Raw genomic sequence first — 8,910 nt, 5'->3', positions numbered from 1 at the left:
CCAAAGACCGCCAGAGGCCCCAGGCCCCAGGAGCCGGGAGAGAGGCAGGGAGCAGTCTCCCTTGCAGCCCTTAGACAGAGTGACCACGGCCATCACCCCAAGTTCACAATCAGCCACCGGAACAGTGAGACGAGACATTTCTGGTGTTCTCAGCGACCCGGTTTGTGTCACCTTGTTATGGCGGCCCGTGGAGACTAATACACCATTCCTTAAGCATAAAGACCTAACTTTATTTATCTTTGCATCACCTGACATAAGTGCAAACGTGAGGTCGTTACTCAATAAGTGGCTCATTAAACTTGATCATATCAGATGTGAAGAATGAGAAGGCTCAAAACTGATTTGTTGGAGAGTAAAGCTGGTTGATGCTAAAAGGAGGACTTGTCCATTAATGGGGAGGTGGGGTGGATGGAGAGAATGCCAAGGGACAGATCTTTTAGCAGGGATGGCTCAAGCTCAGAGCCACGAATGACAAGCAGGTCCCCAAGCATGCCTTTAAAGGTGTGCCTTACAATACCAGGGAGGCAGGCAAGGCGTCTCAAAGAAGCCCGGCAAGGTTGAGCACCAGGCCCTCGTTCACACTGATTCAACCAATTTTACAATAAGACAAGTCACTTCAAGAACGTAGTGGCGTGGCTCAAGGGAAAACAGGGTTCTGGAGATAAAGATTCTCGCAAAAACTGGAAGGCAGGTGTCAGACGAGACCATAGGACACAGAAGAAAGTACTGATACTGAGAAACTGGAATTCCTCAGGGAATCTCAGAGATAGAAGACCAACACGGGGAGTCCCTGGGAAGTCTCCCATTGACCTGCCGCTGAATAAGGGTCCAGATTGCTCCGGGAGTCTAGCTAAAGACAGATCTGTCTCAAGGTGGTTCAGGAAGCTCTAGCTGCTACCGGAGTATTGTAGACTGACCAAAGCTCGGGATGCAGTAACCTGATGCAGTCCACCCAGTTTTGGTATTGGTTTGCATCAAACTGAACTGAACAGCGAGCAGCTCTAAGGACAAACCAGGGACTGACTCCAGGGGACCTTGCACAGGCGCTGCTCCCGTGACACCAGCAGCCGAGAGGGATGCTCCGTGGGGTCTGTATACTTGGCACAATTGCCTCTTTTTTTTTTTTTTTAAGTTGGAATTATTTGCTAAAATGACCACTCAGGAGCACTAGTCAAGGGGTTGTTTCCCTCATGGATGACACTGGCCTGGTTCCCTGCACCGTTTATGCTCTTGATCTTGGGCTTAAAATGCAGCATGTATGTAACAAACTGATTAAATCCCCGCTTTCCTGAACACTTTAAAAATTCTTTTCAAGTAGGCTGTAGAATACTGTTGGCCTAAATTGCTTTAATTTGCATGTATCTAAATGTAAAATTCTAAGGCTGGATTCTGGAGGAAAAATCCTCGCTGTCCTACTTGTCACAAACATTTGCGGTGTAAAAATGTCTCGATGAAAATAAAGCATGACTAAGCCAGATGGATGGCGAAGCGACAGAACTAATGAGAGGTTTTTTTAAAAAGAACTTTTTTTTTTGTTGTTAAGTAACAAGTGAGGATCATAGAAAACTTAAAATATAGAATGTTATGAAGAAAAAAGTAAGTCACCCACTATTGTCCTACCCGAACACAGCGACTGTTGAGATGTTTGGTGTTTCTTTATGTGGGACATCACATCCTTCTTCTTCTTCAAATTTAGTCAAAGCTTCCCCCAGCAGGATCGGAAGACGGGCTCAGGTGCTATTAGCCTCTACCGTGCGTGGAAGTCGGGTGGAAGGAAGTCTTCTGGAAACAGTTTTATGTGATCCTTTGTCACCTAGAACATTTGGAAGGGGACTTGTCTCTTTGTCCATGCTGGTCACCATAGTGACCTACCTTTTCCAAGTCAGGCTTCGAGGTCTTTGATTTGGCCTCTCAGCCCACGGTTTCTACTGTTCATCCCCTCTCTCCCCTGTTGGTCCCAATTTCTCATCGCACATTCGCACTGTTCCTGCAAGTCGTATTGCTGGTGGGCTGGGTGTCACTATGGAGATGGGGAATTGTCTCTATTAACTGAAGAGCCTGGAAAAGCAAAATCTCAGCTACTTCCCAGTGATGGGAGGAGCTTCCTAAACCTCTTGTCATTTCTCCTGTTTCCAGCTCCTTTCTTCTGGAAACATGTGACTTCTAGGCCCCAACACCTAACAGCCTGGCATGATCTCTGGGAGGATTGGGTGGAGGTGGGCAGGGCGTCTACTGACTGTCTGGCAATTTCTGCTTTTGGCCCTCTCTAAATCTCAGCTGAGACAAGAAAATACAGAGACTGGGCGATCTTTTCGAAATCGCAAGAAAAACACACCCAGGAGTAACCCAGACAAATTAATTTCTTACTGAATTTTTCTGCCATCGTTTGATATAACTAGGGCCATACCCTATCTACAACTCTGAATTCTCTATTTTATTTACATTACAAAGAAGCATTTTTCAGTGTCCTTAAAAACTCAGAACAGGGCACAGTGTTTACTCAGGGGTATGCGTTTGTACTCATAATACTTAGGCAGGTAGTGCAGGGGTCTGAGGAAGCTATGCAGCCAGACTGTTTGCATGTCAATCCCAGCTCTGCCACCTATTTCTAGTAAAATTTAGGTCCCTTAACCTCACTGAGCCTCAGTATTGTCACCTGTAACCAGGCGTGCTAACACTGCACATTCAGGTTGTGAAAATGAAACGAGCCCACATATATAAAGCCTTGAGATGAGTGACCTGCACACTGGAGACGTGCTGACTAGAACGTCAGTCCATTGCCATCCCGTGTCACTAAGATGTGAGCTCCAGAGAGTCAGCCTTCAGGCTGAGCTTGAGTGTCCAATATGCTACGACAACCTTCCCACATCCCCGGTGCCTAAAACAGAGCCTTCTGAATAGTAAGTGCTTGAGAATATTTATTGAGCAGATACTTATTGATTAAAGAGCGGGTCCACAATGTATGTACTTAGGTTCATGTCAATGTTTGTAGGGAGCTGGAAGGATACACACTAACTTGGTCATAGCAAAGGGATTCCTGGGAGAAGGGTGGGTGGGAGGGAAGTGGAGGAGGTCGTGGGAGGAGAAACGGTGGTGAGTGGAGACATGCTTGGAGGGTGTGAACACACAACACAGTGTATAGATGATGTGTGTGCATGTGAAACCTGTATAATTTTGTTTACCAGGGTCACCCCAATAAATGTAATAAATACGAGGGGGAAAAAAAGGACGTAAAAGACAAAAAGAAAAGAAGAGAAAAGAGAAAAAAATTCCTTGTGGAGACAGGAGAGAGTTAAGGAGCTTTCACTTAATCTTGACATGTACAATGAAAATAAATTTATATTTTAATTTTATTATCTACAACTAATTTTAAAATAATTAAATCTACAAATCAGGCAAGAACAGGGCCTTGCAGGGTCCTGGGTCTAGGGTGCTATCACCAAGCTGCCAGTGCCGGGAAGGAAGAAGCAGGCTGCACGATGTGCTCCAGATCTTTCGAAGACATTTTAGTTCTCAATTTCTTTTGACCTTCCCTTTAAGTCTGAATTTATAGCCAACCCAATATACTCAGAAATGTTTTTTTTTTTTTCCTAAATAAGTAGTTTTCATGTATATAAAAAAAGATTTTTGACCCTGGCTGGTTAACTCAGTGGTAGAGAGTCGGCCTGGCGTGCGGGGGACCTGGGTTCGATTCCCGGCCAGGGCACATAGGAGAAGCGCCCATTTGCTTCTCCACCCCCCCCCCTCCTTCCTCTCTGTCTCTCTCTTCCCCTCCTGCAGCCGAGGCTCCATTGGAGCAAAGATGGCCTGGGTGCTGGGGATGGCTCCTTGGCTTCTGCCCCAGATGCTAGAGTGGCTCTGGTCGCGGCAGAGTGACGCCCCGGAGGGGCAGAGCATCGCCCCCTGGTGGGCAGAGCGTTGCCCCTGGTGGGCGTGCCGGGTGGATCCCGGTCGGGCACATGCGGGAGTCTGTCTGACTGTCTCTCCCCGTTTCCAGCTTCAGGAAAATACAAAAAAAAAAAAAAGAGAGAGAGAGAGAGAGATTTTCTTATAAACTGGGCCATTAAAAAAAAAAAAAAAGATTATTGTTACATCGCCATTCAAGAGACACAAATCCATCTTGAAGAAAAACCTTGATTTGACACGCTCCTTACCAGGTGAAATGCTTCCATTGTAATACATTCCATTAAAAGCTTCACTGTGTTAAGATGAAATGATAAAAAATGGCTTTATGTTTCTATAGGAAAAGATCTTAGCACAGTTGTCAAGATATGAATGTCCCAGGGCTTAAAATGTCCCTGTGTGCTGGGGCTCGGTTCTTGCTGACAGCGCCCTCTACAGGTGGCCCTGGTGAAGAGGTGATTGGTTAGCTCTGCAGTAGGCCACTGCCAACCAGCATTCAGCCGCAGCTCTTCCCAGATGAAGGCGCTGTGCCCGGAGTAGCGCATGACATCCACAGGAGGGACTCATCACTCCACCTGTCAAATGATGGACGGAGGGCACTGGCCATTGGGTGCGCTCACCTGCCTCCTTCTGCCAGCCCTCCCGTACACACTGGTTCTCTTCCACATTACACCTTACTCCCCCTCCTGTGCAGGAACCTGCCACTTGGCTCACGTATATTTGGAACTGTGCTCTGAGGCCTGGGACATTCAGAGGTCCCAGAGAAAGGAGAGACCCTTTGGTACCCAGCTGAAAGGAAGGCCTGTGCTCTTCGGCCAAGTATCTTGTGAGTCCACGTTCTCAGTGAAAATGATATTAATTAGAGCAGATGGCACATTATCACATCAGAAAAAAAAAATAAAGAAAAAGACTTGGGCTTAATGGGATCAATCTTGGGAAAGAAAAACTTTGACTGAAAAAAGCCAACTTGTGCAAACTTGCAAGGAGGTAAAAGGGTCTCTGATGGTCTCTGCCCCCCTTCTGGTGGCCTATGTCTAGGGCTTTGTCATGGTGGCGGACACACAGACTGGATGTCAGACAGATATCCGTCCAAATTCTGGTGCTGGCGCTGACTAGAGGTCCCACGTCGGCCATGTTCTTTATTCTTGAAGGCCCTCGGCTCCCTCATCTGTAAAAAGGGGATAAAAATATCTGACGTAAAGTGGTTTGCACTTGGGAGATGTTCCATAATAAGGGTAACTGTGAGTGGCTTTTATGTGTACACTGAAGATGCGGACGGCTCAATCCCAGCCTCTCAACTGCTTGCGTTCTATAAACTGTCAACCAGCTGTGTGACTTACTCACAGGGTTAAGGTGGGCTTTCCCCCACAGGTATTTATTATAGTCTAATAGAAGATATTTATGAAATGGTTTTGTATTAATTTAAAATTTTGAGCAAGCCAAATCCCAGTGGGATATAGTTTTCCACCCACTACCACGGTGACAATGAAAATAACGGAGAATAACGTGTTGGGGAAGGTGTAGAAAAATTGGGACCCTTGTACATTGCTGGGGGGAATGGCCACTAAGGCAACAATGTAGTAGTTCCTTATAAAGCTAAACCCAGAAGTGCCACATGTCCCGGCAACTGCAGGCCTAATATATAGACGAAAGGATTGAACATAGGGGCTCAAACATACATGTACGCTAATGTTCATTGCAACATTTTTCACAATAGCCAAAAGGTGTCCACAACCCTGGCGTCCATCACCAGATGACTAGTTAAACAAAATGTGTTATATATATATATATATAATAGAATATTTTTCAGTCATAGAATAATGAAGTTTTAATACAATGTGGATAAACCTTGAAGACATTATGCTAAGTAAAATAAACCAGACACCAAGGACCAATATTGTATAATTCCATGAATACAAAATTTTTAGAAGAGACAAATACCGAGAGACAGAAAGTGGATTTGATGTAACTGGCAGATAGATATTTGATTCTTCCCTGGGGAGGGAAGAATGGAAGTTGCTGCTTGATAGTTACAGAGCTTCTGTTTGGGCTGATGAGAAAGTTCTGGGGGTTGGTAATAGTGAGGGTTGTATAGCATTTCAAATGTAATTAATGCCACTGGGTTGTACATTTAAAAATAGTGAAAATGGCAAATTTTGTTGTCTATGTCTTGCCACAATAAAATTTATCTACAAAATAAATACTTAAGTATACAAACATATGACTTCTAAACTAAAAAAGTTTTGATGCGTTACACATTCACACGGTTCAAAAATAAAAAGAGTGAACACTGAGAATTCTCACTTCTCTCCCAACCCTTTCCATCCTGTTTTCTTCCCCACTTTCCACAAGCAACTGCTCTTATTGCTTCTTTGAGTATCTCTTCAGTATATTTCACATAATCACGTAATACATACCCTGCTGACCCTTGAACAACGCGGATTTGAACTCTGCAGGTCCGTTTGTACACAGATTTTCCCCCATAGATAGTGCACATGTGTTTTCTCTACCTTATGATTTTCTTAGTAACCTTTTCTTTCTTATCATTTACTTTATTGTAAGACTACAACATACGATACATATAACATACAAAATAAGTGTTAGTTGTGTGTGTTATGGCTAACGCTTTAGGTCAATGGTAGGATATGAGTAGCTAAGTTTCGGGGAGTCAAAAGTTATGTTCAGATTTTTTGAGGGGGGGTTCAGCACCTCTAACCCCTGTGTTGTTCAAGGGTCAATTATATTGACACGTATTACATTCTACATCTTCATGTATCTATTTAAAGGCACATTCGTATCATTATATAAAGAACTGCCCTATTCTTTTATACTGCTGTATAGTATTCCATTGTGTGAATATACTATAGTTAATTGAACTAGTCCCTTACTGATTGAACTTGAGTTGTTTTGCATTTTTGACACTTAGAGGTTTCCAGTGTATTATAATTTTATATATTTTTCATTTATATGTGCAGTTTTTACTGTAAGATCAGTTCCCAAAATTTGAATTGTTGGAATCAAAGAGTAATTACATTTGTGTGCTCGAAATTATTCCTAATTCTCCTCCACCAGGAGCGTACCCACCCACCAACAATGTTACAAGAATGCTTATTTGTTCAAATATTCACAGAAATAAAAATGTGTTAGTTTTTTTTTTTTTGGGGGGGGGGTTGCCAATCTCATTAGCAAAAGATGCTATCTGTGTATTTTTAATTTATACTACCCTCAGTACAGTTTGGCCTCTTTTCATATATTTAGAGATTATTTATATTTGTTTTTCTATCAATCCAAAGTTTCCAGAATTCAAGGGAATGAATGGCTAATGGCAATTTTTCAATCTGGGGCAAGTGGAAGGGAGCTAATTAAGGGAACGGAGTCCATCTAGTTATCCTGGCCCTCGTCCCCGTGATACACAGAACAGAGGCAGGTGCCTCCTGGGGGGGGGGGGGGGGCTGCTTTCACGTGTCCTGGCTGGGAGTGGGAGGGAACCGTGTTACCTTTGGTCGGAGAGGGGTGAGGTTTGGGGGAGAAGGCCATCTGCCCGCTGTGCGTGCTGAATCACAATGAGTCTGAAAAATGAGCTATGAGTCAAGAAGCCTAATACAGCGATGTCTAATATCCTACCAACCTTCTGATGTAATTTCCAAAGAGCCACCTTTTAAAATCTCCTCTAGAGAGACAACCACCTGAGATTGCAGATTTCGTGCGATCCAGCTCCGCGGTTTCCTGGGAGAAACCGCAAACCCACTCCATCATTTCTTTGGAGATGAGCATCAATAACAACAACGCCACAGAAACAGCGTCAGTGGGCCGCGGCAGCGAGCCGTCGTTTCCAGAAGAGGGATGTGGTTCTTCATCCAAGGGCGCAGCATAGGCTCATATTGAAGAATCCCAAAGACAGCCGAAATTCAAATGGGTCGGCTTGATCATTAAGCTGCCCGCGGGTGTTCCGTTTAGATCAGATATCACATTTGCAAGCCAGAAGGAAAGTGGGATTTTGCTTATTTCACTGAATCTCAGAAGAAAATCACCTTTTTTTTTTTTTTTTTAATGACAAACTGGGATTTTTCTCAGAGGAGCTTGACGCATTGCCGGCCTGTGGTCTAACTTTGTCTGAGATATGTCTGAGAATACCGCAGCACTCTCCTAAAATTGCCAAGATCAGAGGCCAGACAGAAAAAGAATGGGGCTTTTCTAAGACTGCTGGGTGATACCTTTCCCACAATCTGTCCTGATGTGTTTCTGCAAGTGTCCAGGGGGGGCGAAGGTCAGAGAGACAAAGAGAAAGGTATTCTCCAGCCCAGAAATGGCCTCTGGTTGAGATAAAATAACCAAGAGACATGATGGGTTTAGGACATCTATAATCAACAGGGGCTAGGTCAGCATTTCTAAGTTTTTAACCAAGAAATATTGATTTATGTTTATTATGCTTTATGGCACTTTAGAGCAATTTATAACACTTACATTAAGGAATGGATGGGCCGGGACAGAAGCCAATATGGGCACGAAAAAAGATAAAAGGGCTGTCAGGAATAGCAACTTTCAAGTAGCAAGTGCAATTTCTTGCTTTTGAATTTTATCTGAACTATTTAACGTGAAGCAAGAAAATTATTATTGAGTTTTAGTTATGCCAACAACAACAAAAAAATAAGTTGAATAAACCTAAAGGATCTCTTAAAAGACACACAGATACATGCATCTATCAATAGTTGTAACTAAAAACCAGAAATAAAATCCTTCTCTATATACAGTATACTAATTGTTAAAATGCACCGAAGTGTGCTGTGATGTGAAATAAAGGAAACAAACAGTACTGGATAAAATATAAATTTTTTATTTCAAATATGAGTTATTTTTATTTAAAAAAATATGCAAACAAATGCAGCAAAATGCTATGGATCATTGCCAAGACAGTCATTTTTCTTCTCTAATAAATTTTGATGAATCAGGAAAGACTTTCGATACCAGAGACACTTTCAGTTTTGCAGAGATATAGAAGTTGTTCAT

This window comes from Saccopteryx leptura, chromosome 8 (assembly GCF_036850995.1).
Source record: "Saccopteryx leptura isolate mSacLep1 chromosome 8, mSacLep1_pri_phased_curated, whole genome shotgun sequence".
Lineage (NCBI taxonomy): Eukaryota > Metazoa > Chordata > Mammalia > Chiroptera > Emballonuridae > Saccopteryx > Saccopteryx leptura.
Note: the sequence above shows the minus strand (reverse complement) of the source record.